Source organism: Triticum dicoccoides, chromosome 4A (genome assembly GCF_002162155.2).
Source record: "Triticum dicoccoides isolate Atlit2015 ecotype Zavitan chromosome 4A, WEW_v2.0, whole genome shotgun sequence".
In the NCBI taxonomy this organism is placed as follows: domain Eukaryota; kingdom Viridiplantae; phylum Streptophyta; class Magnoliopsida; order Poales; family Poaceae; genus Triticum; species Triticum dicoccoides.
The window spans coordinates 103793425-103813086 of NC_041386.1; positions in this window are offsets into that span (position 1 = coordinate 103793425).

The window sequence follows — 19662 nt, forward strand, 5'->3', positions numbered from 1 at the left end:
GATGTACATTAAAGTGTAGATTCACTGATTTTGCTCTATATGTAGTCCATATTGAAATCTCTAAAAAGACTTATATTTAGGAACGGGTTGGAGTAAAACAACTTTGTAATGATGATGACATGACAATTTTTTCAAAATTTTCTATGGAGAAGAGTTTTGTTATGAAATTGCCATGGCAAAAATAATGCAAAGGAAAAATGGACAATACAAACAAAAATTATGAAAAAGAAATGTCATCGCAAGATGCATGTTAAATGAAAACAATACAAAACAAAAATGACATGGCAGATGCATATTAAAATATTTGCCATGGTTTTCTAATTTTAAAAGCCATCTTTTTTTATGTAAGAAATTGACATGTATGTGAAATAACACAAAAGATGGCCAAACAAGTGCCATGGCAAAATGCATATTGGAGTTGCCGTTATCTGAAAAGAAAAATTGCCATGTTATATAAAGTAAAATTGCCCTGATCCATGGTTTAAAAAGATAGGAAATTGCCATGGCAAAAGAATTGAACAGATTGCCATGAAGTGTATTCATATATTAGAAAAGTGCCATGGCCCATAAACTACAATTGCCATGCTCCATGCAATAAAGTTGTTGCGGTCCCATCAAACAAAATAATTTGTTGTCGGTGTTACAAAAGGAAAAGAGTTTGCCATGACATGTAAACAACATTTGCCATGTATGGATTATGAATTTGCCATGGTTCAAAAAATAAAATTGCCATGGTTAGTAAGATGTCTTTGTCATGGTTAAGAAAGAAAAATTGCCATGGCAACATTCTTTTGCCATGACCTAACTTACAACATTGACATGACCAAACATTAACTTTGGCATGATAGAAGGAAAGAAAATAGACATTACCATTCAGTTTGCCATGGTTGAAAAAAAGTAAATTCGCCATGTTTCAGAAAATAAATATGCCATGATCACAATAAATATAAATTTTCCATGGTGTAACTTAAAAATTATCATGTTAAAAAACAAATAACTTTCCCATGGGAACATTCTTCGAAAATAAGATATGACAACGACAATGCATTTTTTTTAATAAAGTTGCCATGTTCATGGAAAACATTTGTAAACATCTTAAGTTGCCATCGAATATGAAGTTTACACTACAAAAGTTGCCATGAACTTTATATATATATGGATACAACATGGATACATGATGGTAAAAAAATGAAGTTTACACTACGAAAGTTGCCGTCATGGCAATATATGCAAAAAATGTATGGCAAAAATGTTTCTCTACACACATGGAAAATTTTGAATCGTACATGTAATCGCCATGGTAGAACAAATTTTAAAACATCAAACTTGTCTTGTTCTCAAACTAATTTGTAATTGGCATGGCAACATTCTTCGGATGGACATGGCAAAAGACACAACGAATCATGGCAACACATGCTTTTAGTTCCCATGCAAAAAACACACCTACAAAATTACTGATTTTAGTTGCCATGGCAAGTTTGTCATGTTTTTGAACATCTTAAGTTGTCATGGCAAGTTTGGCATGTTTTTGAATATCTTAGTTAAAGAAGTTTGCCATTTTTTGAACAACTTAATTAAAGAAGTATGCCATGTTTTTGAACATATTAAGTTGCCATCGCAAGTTTGCCATGTTTTTGAACATATTAAGTTGCCATGGAAAGTTTGTCGTGTTTTTGAACATCTATAACTTGGACATGTTTTTGAACATCTCTAGCTTTGCCATATTTTTTGAACATCTACATATTTTATTTGAGAGATTTGCCATGTATGTAAAAGAACACGAAAAAATAAACTAAATTTGCCATGGCAAATTCATATTAAATTTTTCCGTGGTATTTAATTAAAATTGCCATGTTTTATTTGAGAAATTTGTTGTGTATGTAAAAAATGGAGAAATGAACAAAAGTGCCATGGCGTATGCAAATGAAAATTGCCATGGCATTTTAGCTATAAATGGCATGCTTTGTATAAGACTGTGGCATTGGCAAATAAATTTTTTACCATGGTGTTTTTGCTACAATTTCCATGGTGTTTTGCCGTGTATGTGGAGAAAACAAAAATAATGAGCAAAATTGCCATGGAAAATGGCAAAATTAGGGTGGTGCATGAAAAACTAAATTAGAACCCTATGTAGATCGTGGCAAAATGAAAATAAAAACAACATGGTCCACAAAGTTAAACTGCCATGGGCTATAAAGTGAATCTGCCATGGTCCATGAATAAAACAAGTTTTGACATTGTGTAAAAAAAAGAATTCAAGCCTATTTTAAATCCTGTGCAAATCATGACAAAATTTGCCATCGTATGAAACCTAAAAGTAGCACATAAATTCATTTCCCGGGAAAAATAAATCTGATTGAAACTTTGGATAAAAATTGATGCAACTACATGTATACAATAATTGTAACTATGAAAATTCTTGGTAGGTGATACTCATGGACAAATATTGGCAGAAGAATCACACAAAAAAGGGGGTCAAGTTTGGTACAGTGCATACATAACTCATCTAGAAGAAGTTGTAAGAAATGGTCATACGGTGATATGGCAAAAATGTTGGAAAATTGGTTGTTGTGAACCATGGCAACCCTAGATTGGACACATGGAAAAATTTAGCAAATTTGTTTGTTTTCCTAAGAACGACATGGAAAAATTACCATGGAGACAGTATGAACTTTGCCATCACAAAAAACAAGGCAAAAACAATAATTTGAACTAATTATTTCATTCACATTTCCCCTTGTTTGGTTAGTTTCCTAAATGAATGGCAAGCGATGTGTTTTGCATGAGGCAATTCAACATTCACTAGGGCAACAATACTAGTTAGCACACCGAACTAATTAGCCACACGGGACATAGTCAGCTATATAAAAATCAATCAAAAATTTGCAGAACAGAAGCACATTGAACTAGTTTCTCGTGTTTCTTCATGAATCAAAATACAATCATCCTGCTATCGAGGCTACATTGATGCATAGGGATGAGTTGGGAGTACCTCATGGCCCTGATTCCCAGCAACATCATCTTGGCCACGAGCCACAAAAGGTCCTGTCCAACTCCTGGGGCGGGACACCACGCGTGATGTGGGGCCTCAGCAATGACGGTTGGATGAGGTGGTGAAAGATTGAAAAGGCGGAGTCTAGAGGGTGGTGAATAGACACTTAACAAGGAAAATGTGCAATTTTTAGTTTTCTTGATAATTAGTCTGATTTTGACACTAGTTAAGTTGCAACCAATACTTCCTACACAAGCATATCTAGAGATAGGGCAGCGGAGTAATAACAACATACAAGTGCAAGAAAGTAAAGTGTGTAGAGATGGGAAGATCAAACACAATGAAGACATGATGGATTTTGGCGTGGTTCCGACAGGTGGTGCTATAGTACATCCACATTGATGGAGACGTGAACCCACGGAGGGTAACGGCTACGCGAGTCCACAGAGGGCTCCACCCACGAAGGGTCCACAAAGAAGCAACCTTGTCAATTTCACCATGGCTTACACCCACGAAGGACTAGCCTCACTCGTGGTAGATCTTCATGAAATAGGCGATCTCCTTGCCCGTACAAACTCCTTGGTTTAATACCATGATTCTTGGAGGCTCCCAAGTGACATCTAACCAATCTATGAGACACCACTCTCCAAAAGGTAATAGATGTGGTTGTTGTTGATGAACTCCTTGATCTTGTGCTTCAAAAGATAGTCTCCTCAACACTCAATCACTCTCTCATGGATTTGGCTTGGGATGGGAGAAAGATTGGAGTGGAAAGAAATTTGGGGATGCTAGAAATCAAGGTTCAAATGGTTGGATTGAATGCCTTGATCTCAACACAAGTGTAGGTGGTTCTCTCTCAGAAAATGGATATGGGAAGTGTAGTGCGTCCTGGTTGCTCTCTCTGAGAGTGAGTGGTGGTGGAGGGGTATATATAGCCTTCAACAAAAATCCAACCATTACAAACTTTAAGCACAAATCGTTGACACCATAAAGAAATCTCGGTGAGACCGAACAGTGTAAAAGATTCAAATGTTAGGCTTTTCAGTGGGACCGGATGAATCCACTCGGTGAGACCGATTCACGATGACCTAAGCAAATTCCTCGTTTCGGTAGTTCCGGTCGGTTCATCTCGATAATTCCAAAGTGAAGATGACTAGGTATAGAAAAAATGGTCACTACACTTCGGTGGGACCGAATGTCATCTCGGTCATACTGAGTTTCTAGGGTTTGGCTTATGGCTCTGTCTTGGCTAACTCGGTGGGTCCAGATGAGAGTGTTTTGGCGGGACCGAGTATGACTTAGGGTTTTGGAGAGATGGAAAATGAGAATGTGGTTGAGGGTTTTGGGAGAAATATCTTCAAGCACTTGAGCAACCGAGTCAGGAGCAAAAACCTCACCCCTTTTAATAGTATTGGTTTTCCAATGGACTCAACGCGATATTTGATCACTTAACTAAAAATAAAGAGTCTTGAAGCTTTTGCCAATGGGTTTCCTTAGCATTTCGAGGGATCCACAATCACATGTCCTTGCCATGCCAATAGTGAACTTTTCCTGAAATATAGTAGATGAAAGTGTCAGTCCAACAATATGTATGTTGACATGAATTACCAAAACTACCAAGGAAGCAAAAGTGCTTTCAGGCTGCCCAACCCATCACGAGGCTAAACGCCCAGAGTTTGGAAAACCTGACCAACCACAGCCGCGACTCCGGCAAGGACAAAGCACCCCGACCTATCACAGCCGATGTCGTCCCAATCGGTGTGTGCACATTCGGGACAAGCCTTGGCGCCTCAGTCGGTGAGGGAGGCCGCGACAAGCACCGATACGTCCGCTTCCATGGCGTCAGCAGTCGCAGATGTGGCCATGGGAAAGTGGTGGCTCCGGGGTTACCTAGAGTACGACGTCGACACCGGTAGGTGAGGCGGCCTTGCCACCACCTATTGGGAAACATAGTAGAAAACAAAAAGTTCGCACCTATGCACACCCATGATCAATATCAAGATGCATAACGGGCTAGGATCACGATCGTTACCGTCGTCGAGTTACAGCAGAAGAAGAACATGTCGATGTAGATCGTACTTGGAGTCCCTTGAACCATCGATGAACGATCCTTTGAACCGCTCACGAACAGCCCCTCAAACCGAAGACCGAAAGCACGACCTCTCTACTTGGTTGCGTGTAGCCTTCATGATCCGGTAGCGCTTTGTTGTCCAGAGCTAATCATGACCAGGGAATTAGAGGGAGGAGATTAGAACCACATTGGTCTTATAATTATAAGGATTAGTGGAACTACACCAAGCTCTAATTAGTCAACTAGGACCAACTAGAACTAGGGCCAGAAGAACTAGAGGAGGCTCCAAAACTTGTGTCATGAAAAGGTGCAAAACCTCTAGTATATATAGCTTGGGAGGAGAGGAGGAGGAGGCACACAAGGGGGAAGTCACCCCCTTGCGCAGGCCATTGGGAGGGGGAATTCCTCCCCAATTCGACCACCATCCGTCCTTTCCAATAGGAGAAGGGGGCTGCCTTCCACCATTTGGCTTTTTAAGGCCCGTTGATATTAAATTAAATATAAATGGCATCTAACAATTACTAGAGCATATTATATATAATTTAACAACTCTGAAAACATTTTTCACCTATATATAAATTATTGCTAATATCCGGTATTTCCTGATACTCTCCGAAACCCTTCCGGTGACCCCGAAACGCTTCCGAATCCTCTCGAAACTATTTTGAATATTTATGAAACAATTCCACAAATAAATTCTCAATACTCCCGTTGCACTAACACTCAACAGATCATGAAACGCTTGTGACCCCGTAGGTTTCGTAACTCATAGACATGAACGAAGACCCCTTCGTCCAATGACCTATAGCGGAACCGTGGACGTCCATATCGATCGCTATGAGCACACAGATGATATTCGAGTGAACCATTGGTTATCATGTGATGTTCCCTTTGCTTAGCGATATTTTACACATTGTTGAGGAAATCGTTAACTGGTAACTTCTCAGTTGGCTGGCGAGTAGGGGATTAATAGGCTAATCGGCAAGTTAATTGGCCATTTAATCAATTAATCGAACGATTTATCAGTCTATCGGCTACTCGGTGATCCTATGAGTAGGGATTAATCGACAAGTTAACTGGTTAATCGGCATCACCGTGATGTAGTCACCTGTGTCTGGCCAGACGATGATGGATGTTGCCAGAATAACTTTTCATCATCGGAGGAGCAAATTCCACTCTCGAGCTATCTAGTCCCTTGCCAAACTTCCCGATGAGCCTGTAAGTTGTCGTTATGATCACCGTGTTATAGGTGACATTTGAGCAACCCCAAAGTCCATCGTCCAGTAAGAAGTGACTACGATATTCTCATGTTCTAAGGAGCAAAATCACACGTTAACACTCCCTGCTATTACAATTGATTAAGACGATATAAACTCAATTCATAGCAGACAAGTTTGAGTCGATTCAATATGATCGTTCGTCCAGTGTCATCATCTCAATGTTGTTTTAGAATCATCGTTTACACTCAACGATATCCTAAGATTCAAAAAACCTGATCACCAACAAAACTTGAGCTAGTCCTAGAGGCAAGACTAGGAACCTTTCATTTAATCATTTATCATTTCACATGTGCATATGAGTTTTCCACTAAATCACATATCCTAAAATCATAGTAGTTATGGCATAGAATATAAATTCTTTAATTATGAATACGGAAATATAATAATACACATATTATTGTCTCTAGGGAATATTTCCAACACCATCGTTGCGGGAGAAGGGAGGAGTTGGGGGATCCCTCACTGGCGAGGGCTGGCCACCTCATCTCTCCCATGGGACGCATGTTGGGGAACGTAGTAATTTCAAAAATAATCCTACGCACACATAGGATCATGGTGATGCATAGCAACAAGAGGGGAGAGTGTGTCCATGCACCCTCGTAGACTGAATGCGGAAGCGTTAGAACAACGCGGTTGATGTAGTCGTACGTCTTCACGATCCGATCGATCCAAATACCGAGCGCACGACACCTCCGAGTTCTGCACACGTTCAACTCAATGACGTCCCGCGAGCTCCGATCTAGCAAAGCTTCACAGGAGAGTTTCGTCATCACGATGGCGTGGTGACGATGATGATGATGCTACCGATGCAGGGCTTCGCCTAAGTACCGCTACGATATGATCGAGGTGGATTATGGTGGAGGGGGGCACCGCACACGGCTAAGAGATCAATGATCAATTGTTGTCTCTATGGGGTGACCCCTGCCCCCATATATAAAGGAGCAAGGGGAGGAGGCGGCTGGCCAGGGAGAAGCGCGCCAAGAGGGGGAGTCCTACTCCTACTAGGAGTAGGACTCCTCCTTTTCCTAGTAGGAGTAGGAGAGGGGGAAGGAAAGGGAGAGGAGGAGAAGGAAAGAGGGGGCCGGCCCCCTTTGCCCTAAACCAATTCGGTTTGGGCCTTGGGGGGGCGGCGCCCCACACTCCCCTTGCTGCCCTCTATTTCCACTAAGGCCCATGTAGGCCCATTAAGCCCCCCGAGGGGTTCCGGTAACCCCCCGGTACTTTGGTATATGTCCGAAACCTTTCGGAACCTTTCCGGTGTCCGAACATAGTCGTCCAATATATCGATCTTTATGTCTCGACCATTTCGAGACTCCTCGTCATGTCCGTGATCATATCCGGGACTCTGAGCTACCTTCGGTACATCAAAACACAAAAACTCATAATGCTGATCGTCACCGAACTTTAAGCGTGCGGACCCTACGGGTTCGAGAACTATGTAGACATGACCGAGACACGTCCCCGGTCAATAACCAATAGCGGAACCTGGATGGTCATATTGGCTCCCACATATTCTACGAAGATCTTTATCGGTCAAACCGCATAACAACATACGTTGTTCCCTTTGTCATCGGTATGTTACTTGCCGAGATTTGATCATCGGTATCTCAATACCTAGTTCAATCTCGTTACCGGCAAGTCTCTTTACTCGTTCCGTAATACATCATCCCACAACTAACTCATTAGTTACAATGCTTGCAAGGCTTATAGTGATGTGCATTACCGAGTGGGCCCAGAGATACCTCTCCGACAATCGAAGTGACAAATCCTAATCTCGAAATACGCCAACTCAACAAGTACCTTCGGAGACACCTGTACAACATCTTTATAATCACCCAGTTACGTTGTGACGTTTGGTAGCACACAAAGTGTTCCTCCGGTATTCGGGAGTTGCATAATCTCATAGTCATAGGAACATGTATAAGTCATGAAGAAAGCAATAGCAACATACTAAATGATCAAGTGCTAAGCTAACGGAATGGGTCAAGTCAATCACATCATTCTCTAATGATGTGATCTCGTTAATCAAATGACAACTCATGTCTATGGCTAGGAAACTTAACCATCTTTGATTCAACGAGCTAGTCAAGTAGAGGCATACTAGTGACACTCTTTTTGTCTATGTATTCACACATGTATCAAGTTTCCGGTTAATACAATTCTAGCATGAATAATAAACATTTATCAGGAAATAAGGAAATAAATAATAATTATATTATTGCCTCTAGGGCATATTTCCTTCAGTCTCCCACTTGCACTAGAGTCAATAATCTAGTTCACATCGCCATGTGATTTAACACCAATAGTTCACATCACCATGTGATTAAAACCCATAGTTCACATCGTCATGTGACCAACACCCAAAGGGTTTACTAGAGTCAATAATATAGCTCACATCGCTATGTGATTAACACCCAAAGAGTACTAAGGTGTGATGATGTTTTGCTTGTGAGAGAAGTTTAGTTAACGGGTCTGCCACATTCAGATCCATATGTATTTTGCAAATTTCTATGTCAACAATGCTCTGCATGGAGCTACTCTAGCTAATTGCTCCCACTTTCAATATGTATCCAGAAGGAGACTTAGAATCATCTAGATCAGTGTCAAGACTTGCATCGATGTAACCCTTTACGATGAACCTTTTGTCACCTCCATAATCGAGAAACATATCCTTATTCCACTAAGGATAATTTTGACCGTTGTCCAGTGATCTACTCCTAGATCACTATTGTACTCCCTTGCTAAACTCAGTGTAGGGTATACAATAGATCTAGTACACAACATGGCATACTTTATAGAACCTATGGTTGAGGCATAGGGAATGACTTTCATTCTCTTTCTATCTTCTGTCGTGGTCGGGTTTTGAGTCTTACTCAATTTCACACCTTGTAATACAGGCAAGAACTCTTTCTTTGACTGTTCCATTTTGAACTACTTCAAAATCTTGTCAAGGTATGTACTCATTGAAAAAACTTATCAAGCGTCTTGATCTATCTCTATAGATCTTGATGCTCAATATGTAAGCAGCTTCACCGAGGTATTTATTTGAAAAACTCCTTTCAAAAACTCCTTTATGCTTTCCAGAAAATCTTACATCATTTTCGATCAACAATATGTCATTCACATATATTTATCAGAAATGCTGTAGTGCTCCCACTCACTTTCTTGTAAATACAGGCTTCACCGCAAGTCTGTATAAAACTATATGCTTTGATCAACTCATCAAAGCATATATTCCAACTTCGAGATGCTTGCACCAGTCCATAGATGGATTGCTGGAGTTTGCACACTTTGTTAGCATCCTTTGGATAGATAAAACCTTCAGGTTGCATCATATACAACTTTTCTTCCAGAAATCCATTCAGGAATGCAGTCTTTACATCCATTTGCCAGATTTCATAAAATGTGGCAATTTGCTAACATGACTCAGATAGACTTAAGCATCGCTACGAGTGAGATGGTCTCATCGTAGTCAACTCCTTGAACTTTGTCAAAACCTTTTTCGACAAGTCTAACTTCATAGATAGTAACACTACTATCAGCATTCGTCTTCCTCTTGAAGATCCATTTATTTTCTATGGCTTGCCGATCATCGGGCAAGTCAATCAAAGTCCACACTTTGTTCTCATACATGGATCCCATCTCAGATTTCATGGCCTCAAGCCATTTTGCGGAATCTGGGCTCATCATCGCTTCCTCATAGTTCATAGGTTCATCATGGTCAATTAACATGACCTCCAGAACAGGATTACCATACCACTCTGTTGCGGATCTCACTCTGGTTTACCTACGAAGTTTGGTAGTAACTTGATCTGAAGTTACATGATCATCATCATTAGCTTCCTCACTAATTGGTGTAGGAGTCACAAGAACAAATTTCTGTGATGAACTACTTTCCAATAAGGGAGCAGGTACAGTTACCTCCTCAACTTCTACTTTCCTCCCACTCACTTCTTTCGAGAGAAACTCCTTCTCTAGAAAGGATCCATTCTTAGCAATGAATGTCTTCCTTCAGATCTGTGATAGAAGGTGTACCCAACTGTCTCCTTTGGGTATCCTATGAAGACAGATTTCTCCGATTTGGGTTTGAGTTTATCAGGATGAAACTTTTTCACATAAGCATCGCAACCCCAAACTTTAAGAAACGACAACTTTGGTTTTTTGCCAAACCACAGTTCATATGGTGTCATCCCAACGGATTTAGATGGTGCCTCTATTTAACGTGAATGCGGCTGTCTCTAATGCATAATCCCAAAACGATAGTGGTAAATCGGTAAGAGACATCATAGATCGCACCATATCTAATAAAGTACGTTATAACGTTCGGACACACCATTACACTGTTGTGTTCCAGGTGGCGTGAGTAGTGAAACTATTTCACATTGTTTTTACTGAAGGCCAAACTCGTAAGTCAAATATTTTACCTCTGCGATCATATTGTAGAAACTTTTATTTTCTTGTTACGATGATTCTCCACTTCACTTTGAAATTCTTTGAACTTTTCAAATGTTTCAGACTTATGGCTCATCAAGCAGATATACCCATATCTGCTCAAATCATCTGTGAAGGTCAGAAAATAATGATACTTCCCGCGAGCCTTAACACTCATCGGACTGCATACATCAGTATGTATTATTTCCAACAAGTCTGTTGCTCGCTCCATTGTTCCGGAGAACGGAGTCTTAGTCATCTTGCCCATGAGGCATGGTTCGCAAGCATCAAGTGATTCATAATCAAGTGATTCCAAAAGCCCATCAGCATGGAGTTTCTTCATGCGCTTTACACCAATATGACCTAAACGGCAGTGCCACAAATAAGTTGCACTATCATTATTAACTTTGCATCTTTTGGCTTCAATATTATGAATATGTGTATCACTACGATCGAGATCCAACAAACTATTTTCATTGGGTGTATGACCATCGAAGGTTTTATTCACGTAAATAGAACAACAATTATTCTCTAACTTTAAATAAATAACCGTATTGCAATAAACATGATCAAATCATATTCATGCTCAACGCAAACGCCAAATAAAATTTATTTAGGTTTAAGACTAATCCCGAAAGTATAGGGAGTGTGCGATGATGATAATATCAATCTTGGAACCACTTCCAACACACATCATCACTTCACCCTCAACTAGTCTCTGTTTATTCTGTAACTCCTGTTTCGAGTTACTAATTTTTAGCAACCGAACAAGTATCAAATACCCAGGGGCTACTATAAACACTAGTAAGGTACACATCAATAACTTGTATATCAAATATACCCTCGTTCACTTTGCCATCCTTCTTATCCACCAAATATTCAGGGCATTTCCGCTTCCGGTGACCATTTCCTTTGCAGTAGAAGCACTCAGTTTCAGGCTTTAGTCTAGCTTTGGGCTTCTTCGCGGAAGTGACAACTTGCTTGCCATTCTACATGAAGTTTCCTTTCTTTCCCTTTGCCCTTTTCTTGAAACTAGTGGTCTTGTTAATCATCAACACTTGATGCTCTTTCTTGATTTCTACCTTCATCGATTTCATCATCATGAAAAGCTCGAGAATCGTTTTCGTCATCCCCTGCATACTATAGTTCATCACGAAGTTCTACTAACTTGGTGATGGTGACTAGAGAATTCTTTCAATCACTATTTTATCTGGAAGATTAACTCCCACTTGATTCAAGCGATTGTAGTACCCAGACAATCTGAGCACGTGCTCACTGCTTGAGCTATTCTCCTCCATCTTTTAGCTATAGAACTTGTTGGAGACTTCATATCTCTCAACTCAGGTATTTGCTTGAAATATTAACTTCAACTCCTGGAACATCTCATATGGTCCATGACGTTCAAAACGTCTTTGAAGTCCCGATTCTAAGCCGTTAAGCATGGTGCACTAAACTATCAAGTAGTCATCATATTGAGCTAGCCAAACGTTCTTAATGTCTGCATCTGCTCCTGCAATAGGTCTGTCACCTAGCGGTGCATCAATGACATAATTCTTCTGTGCAGCAATGAGAATAATCCTCAGATCACGGATCCAATCCGCATCATTGCTACTAACATCTTTCAACTTAGTTTTGTCTAGGAACATATCAAAAATAGAACAAGGGAGCTAAATGCGAGCTATTGATCTACAACATAGATATGTTAATACTACCAGGACTAAGTTCATGATAAATTAAAGTTCAATTAATCATATTACTTAAGAACTCCCACTTAGATAGATATCCCTCTAATCATCTAAGTGATCACGTGATCCATATCAACTAAACCATAACCGATCATCACGTGAAATGGAGTAGTTTTCAATGGTGAACATCACCATGTTGATCATATCTACTATATGATTCACGCTCGACCTTTCGGTCTCGGTGTTCCGAGGCCATATCTACATATGCTAGGCTTGTCAAGTTTAGCCCGAGTATTACGCGTGTGCAAAACTGTCTTACACCCGTTGTAGATGACCGTTGAGCTTATCACACCCGATCATCACGTGGTGTCTCGGCATGACGAACTTTGGCAATGGTGCATACTCAGGGAGAACACTTTTACCTTGAAATTTAGTGAGAGGTCATCTTATAATGCTACTGTTAAACAAAGCAGAATAAGATGCATAAAGGATAAACATCACATGCAATCAATATAAGTGATATGATATGGCCATCATCATCTTGTGCCTTTGATCTCCGTCTCCAAAGCACCGTCATGATCACCATCGTCACTGGCGTGACACCTTGATCTCCATCGTAGCATCGTTGTCGTCTCGCCAACTATTGCTTCTACGACTATCGCTACCGCTTAGTGATAAAGTAAAGCAATTACAGGGCGATTGCATTGCATACAATAAAGCGACAACCATATGGCTCCTTCCAGTTGCCGTTAACTCCGTTACAAAACATGATCATCTCATACAATAAATACAGCATCATGTCTTGACCATATCACATCACAACATGCCCTGAAAAAACAAGTTAGACGTCCTCTACCTTGTTGTTGCAAGTTTTACGTGGCTGCTACGGGCTGAGCAAGAACCGTTCTTACCTATGCATCAAAACCACAATGATAGTTCATCAAGTTAGTGCTATTTTAACATTCTCAGAGGACTTGGACCCTACGTCAAGAAAGCAACCAGGAAGGCACGAGGTAGGGGGGCGCGCCTACACCCCCAGGCGCGCCCTCTACCCTCGTGGGGCCCATGTTGCTCCACCGACATACTTCTTCCTCCTATATATACCTACGTACCCCAAACTACCAGATACGGAGCCAAAACCCTAATTCCACCGCTGCAACCTTCTGTGCCCGTGAGATCCCATCTTGGGGCCTTTTCTGGAGCTCCGCCGGAGGGGGCATCGATCACAGAGGGCTTCTACATCAACACCATAGCCTCTCTGATGATGTGTGAGTAGTTTACCTCAGACCTTCGGGTCCATAGTTATTAGCTAGATGACTTCTTCTCTCTTTTTGGATCTCAATACAATGTTCTCCCCCTCTCTTGTGGTGATCTATTCGATGTAATCTTCTTTTGCGGTGTGTTTGTTGAGACCGATGAATTGTGGGTTTATGATCAAGTTTATCTATGAACAATATTTGAATCTTCTCTGAATTCTTTTATGTATGATTGGTTATCTTTGCAAGTCTCTTTGAATTATCAGTTTGGTTTGACCTACTAGATTGATATTTCTTGCAATGGGAGAAGTGCTTAGCTTTGGGTTCAATCTTGCGGTGTCCTTTCCAAGGGGCAGCAAGGCACGTATTGTATTGTTGCCATCGAGGATAACAAGGTGGGGTTTATATCACATTGCATGAGTTTATCCCTCTACATCATGTCATCTTGCTTAAAACGTTACTCTATTCTTTTGAACTTAATACTCTAGATGCATGCTGGATAGCGGTCGATGTGTGGAGTAATAGTAGTAGATGCAGGCAGGAGTCGGTCTACTTGTCTCGCACGTGATGCCTATATACATGATCATACCTAGATATTCTCATAACTATGCTCAATTTTGTCAATTGCTCAACAGTAATTTGTTTACCCATCGTAATACTTATGCTCTCGAGAGAAGCCACTAGTGAAACCTATGGCCCCCGGGTCTATTTTCTATCATATTAATCTTCCGTCAACAAGCTATTTCTGGTTGCATCTTTATCATAAAAATACCAAAAATATTGTCTTATCATATCTATCAGATCTCACTTTCGTAAGTGACCGTGAAGGGATTGACAACCCCTTTATTGCGTTGGTTGCGAGGATTTTATTTGTTTGTGTAGGTGCGAGGGACTCGTGCGTGGCCTCCTACTGGATTGATACCTTGGTTCTCAAAAACTGAGGGAAATACTTACGCTACTTTGCTGCATCACCCTTTCCTCTTCAAGGGAAAACCAACACATTGCTCAAGGGGTAGCATACGTCTTCACGACCCGACTGATCCAAGTACCGAACGCACGACACCTCCGAGTTCTGCACACGTTCAAATCGATGAAGTCCCGCGAGCTCCGATCCAGCAAAGCTTCACAGGAGAGTTTCGTCATCACGACAGTGTGGTGACGGTGATGATGATGCTACCGACGCAGGGCTTCGCCTAAGCACCGCTACGATATGATCGAGGTGGATTATGGTGGAGGGGGGCACCGCACACGGCTAAGAGATCAATGATCAGTTGTTGTCTCTATGGGGTGCCCCCTGCCCCTGTATATAAAGGAGCAAGGGGAGGAGGCGACCGACCAGGGAGAGGCGCGCCAAGAGGGGGAGTCCTACTCCCACTAGGAGCAGGACTCCTCCTTTTCCTAGTAGGAGTAGGAGAGGGGGAAGGAAAGGGAGAGGAGGAGAAGGAAAGAGGGGGCTGGCCCCCTTTGCCCTAAACCAATTCGGTTTGGGCCTTGGGGGGGCCCACACCCCCCTTGCTGCCCTTTATTCCCACTAAGGCCCATGTAGGCCCATTAAGCCCCCCGGGGGGTTCCGGTAACCCCCCGGTACTTCGGTATATGTCTGAAACCTTCCGGAACCTTTCCGGTGTCCGAACATAGTCGTCCAATATATCAATCTTTACGTCTCGACCATTTCGAGACTCCTCGTCATGTCTGTGACCATATTCGGGACTCCGAACTACCTTCGGTACATCAAAACACAAAAACTCATAATACCGATCGTCACCGAACTTTAAGCGTGCGGACCCTACGGGTTCGAGAACTATGTAGATATGACCGAGACATGTCTCCGGTCAATAACCAATAGCGGAACCTGGATGCTCATATTGGCTCCACATATTCTACGAAGATCTTTATCGGTCAAACCGCATAACAACATACGTTGTTCTCTTTGTCATCGGTATGTTACTTGCCCGAGATTCGATCGTCGGTATCTCAATACCTAGTTCAATCTCGTTACCAGCAAGTCTCTTTACTCGTTCTGTAATACATCACCCCGCAATAACTCATTAGTTACAATGCTTGCAAGGCTTATAGTGATGTGCATTACCGAGTGGGCCCAGAGATACCTCTCCGACAATTGGAGTGACAAATCCTAATCTCGAAATACGCCAACTCAACAAGTACCTTCGGAGACACCTGTAGAGCACCTTTATAATCATCCAGTTATGTTGTGACGTCTGGTAGCACACAAAGTGTTCCTCCGGTATTCGGGAGTTGCATAATCTCATAGTCATAGGAACATGTATAAGTCATGAAGAAAGCAATAGCAACATACTAAACGATCAAGTACTAAGCTAACGGAATGGGTCAAGTCAATCACATCATTCTCTAATGATGTGATCTCGTTAATCAAATGACAACTCATGTCTATGGCTAGAAAACCTAATCATTTTTGATTCAACGAGCTAGTCAAGTAGAGGCATACTAGTGACACCCTTTTTGTCTATGTATTCACATATGTATCAAGTTTCCGGTTAATACAATTCTAACATGAATAATAAACATTTATCATGAAATAAGGAAATAAATAATAACTTTATTATTGCCTCTAGAGCATATTTCCTTCAACGCAACCCTCCCGCGCAGCCCCACCACCGCAATCACGCGCCATCGCGCGCCGCGGTCACCGCCGAACGGCGTTCGCCTCTGTCGGGGCCTTTCCAACGCTGGATGCGCCCTGTCTCCTCACTCGCGGCCGACCGCTCAAGATCCAGCCGCTCCGCAGTGGATCTGTCGTCGCCGCAAACCGCTACAGCGAGGGGATCGAGTGGCGCCATCACAGTGTGTGGGCGATGCGTGGGTGAGCAGAGAGAAACAGACTGCGGACTGAGAGTGAGTCGTTCGGGACAACAATATCAAGTATCAAACGATTCCTGGTCTGACATGTTCTCTTCTTTGCTTTGAGATTGATGCATCTCATCCAATGGTTAAAAAGGCGTTTGGACCAAGTTGCGTTGTGCTACACGTGTGACATTTATCATTTGTGTTCTTTAAAACATTCCAAAATTGCGTTTCAAAGTTACAAAAAATTCCGAAAGGAAATTCCACATTGGCATATGGATGTATACTACATGTGTGTAAATTTTATGAGAAAATACATTGATTGGCAAGCTACACAAAATCGTTGGTTTTATATAGTTAATACTCCATATACTTTTTCAAAATCACCAATTTATCATTTGTGTAGCTCGCGTGTTAATGTATTTTTCCATGAAAAAACTGCACACATGCAGTATACATCTGTTCGACAATATGGGTTGTTTTCTTTTTTGAAAATTTTGAAACACGAAAACATTTTGCTGAACTTTTCAATAAAAGGAGCTCCATGCAGCCTGATAACAAAAAATCATTTCTGATTTTTCGTACAACCTAAAATTTATGTAAGAAGCCTACTAGTTAACCCTTAAGTACTAGGCTTAAAATAAGGAATTAGGCTGGGCTGTCAGAATATGCTGGGCAGCCACTCATAAGGCCAGAAAAACTGGCCCGGTGCAAAAGTCATGAGAACTATATCTCCCTTATAGCGAGTATAGCGAGATATAGCACACGTCTCGGCTGGAGGATCTGCATGTATGGTCCGGCCCATTTGACGTGTTTCGTAGCTGTTTTTTCAATCTTTTTTCTTTTGGTTTCCTTTACTTTTTTATTTTTATTCTATTTTCTTTTGGTTTTCCTCGTTTTCTGACTGGTTTTCTGACTGGTTTTCTCCAGTTTCTCAGTTTTTCTTTGCTTATTATCATAGGTTTTCTTCGTTTCATTTCTCTTCTTTCACGTTTTCAATTATTTCTTTTCTCCTGTTTGTTTCTTTACTTGGTTTTCAATATTCTTCCTTTCTTCGTTTTCCATTGGCTTTTGTTTTGTTTTGCCTGGTTTTTCTTCATTTTCTCATGGTTTTTCACCGTTTCCTTGGGGTTTCCATTTTTATTTGCTTTTAGGTGTCTCGTTTGTTTCCTTCTTCTGTTTCTATGGTTTTCAACATTTTTTCTTCAACACATGCATATAATTTTTTACACACATTTGTACAATTTACGTATGCCTCTAGAATATTTTTTTATACATGTTTAATTTTTCTAAACATGACTACATTTTAAAAAAATCGATGACTACATTTTTCATACACATTGTAGATTTTTTGTATATATCATGAATAATTTGTAATACCTGCTTAACATCTTTGGAATATATGAATTTTTTTCCATACATGATCAACCTTTCTCATAATTTATTTTTTTATGTTCAAATTTTTAATACACGCTTTACATATTGTGTATACATCAGGAACTTTGTTTTACGCCTTTAACACTTTTTGAATAGATGCTCAGCATTTTAAAAAACTGTGTTTGCTGACCACTTTTGTCATACATACTTTATATTTTTGGCATATATCAGAAAAAATTATACATGTTTAACTGTTTTTAAGTGAATGATTAACATTTTTAAATGATTTACTAGTATTTATTAAATACATGATCAACTTTTTTTTACACATTCTACATTTTTTTTGTATACATAAGAAACATTTTTTCTATACATATTTAACATTTTTACAATGCTATATTAAATTTTTTAGGTTTTTATGTAGAGTTTTATCTGTAATATATATATTTAGAATATTTGAAAGTGTAAACAAAAGTAAGAAAACAAAAAAACGTGAAAACACAGAATAAAATGAGGCGGTGGCCTCCCATGAGCTGGGCCGGCCCAGTAGACTATCAAATATTCTAAACATATAGATTATAAAAATATAATTAACGTAATATTTTGAAAAATCTATATCATGCATTTGAAAAATATTGAATGTGCATACAAAAAAGCTTGGTCAAATATTAAAAAATGATGAATTTTTTAAAATACGTACAGAAAAATGTTGACCAAGTATTATAAAAATGATGGAATTTCATGTTCACGTATGTAAAAATGCTAACCAAGCATTTGAAAGAATATTACAAAAGTATTTGAACAATTTTGATCAAGCATTTGAAACGTTGAATGTGTATAGAAAACAATGTTGATCATGTATTAAAAAATGATGATTTTTTACATGTATATATAAATTGTCAATCAAGCATTTCACAAAATGTTGAACATGTATTGAAAAATTTTAATCAAGCATTTGGTAAATGTTGAATGTCTAATAAAAAATGTTGACCATATGTTAAAAAAATGTTAATATTGCATTTAGAAAATTTTAATCAATCATTTGAAAAAATGTTGAATGTTGATATTAAAAATGTTCACTATGTATTCGAAAATGTTAATGTTGTATATAAAAAATGTTAATCAAACATATGAAAAGGTTTAAAAGTGTGTATAGGAAAATTGTTCACCATGTAGTAAAAAATGTTAATCTTATATTTGGAAAAATTTAATTAAACATTTGAAAAAGAAAAATAAAGATATGTACAGAAAAAAATGTTGACCATTTATTAATTTTTTTAATTTCATATTGAAAAAATGTTAGACATATGTTAGAAAAATATTGTTGACATATACAAATAATGTAGATTGAAAATGAAAAGAAAGAAAGAAAATAAAAAAGTGAAACCTCAAGTCAAGTAAAATAAACAAAAGAAAAAAGAAATAAAAAATAAAACACAAAAAGTACATGCAGAAAGAATGAAATCAAAACAAAAATCCGGACAAAAAAAGAAAAGAAATCAAAGAAAAAATATGGAAAACCAAGAAAGAAACAAAAAGCGAAGAATAAAAGAAGGAAAATGAGTAAGAAAAGAAAAACAGAGACGAAAATAAGAAAACTAAACAAAAAACAAAAGAAATGGGAGAAAACAAAAAAACCCGGAGAAAACCGAATATAAATGAAGAAAAAGAAAAAAAATAGGAAAAGAAAACGAACTAGTATAAAAACTGGCTCTTTTTTACTTCCAGTAGGTCGCACCCGACATCG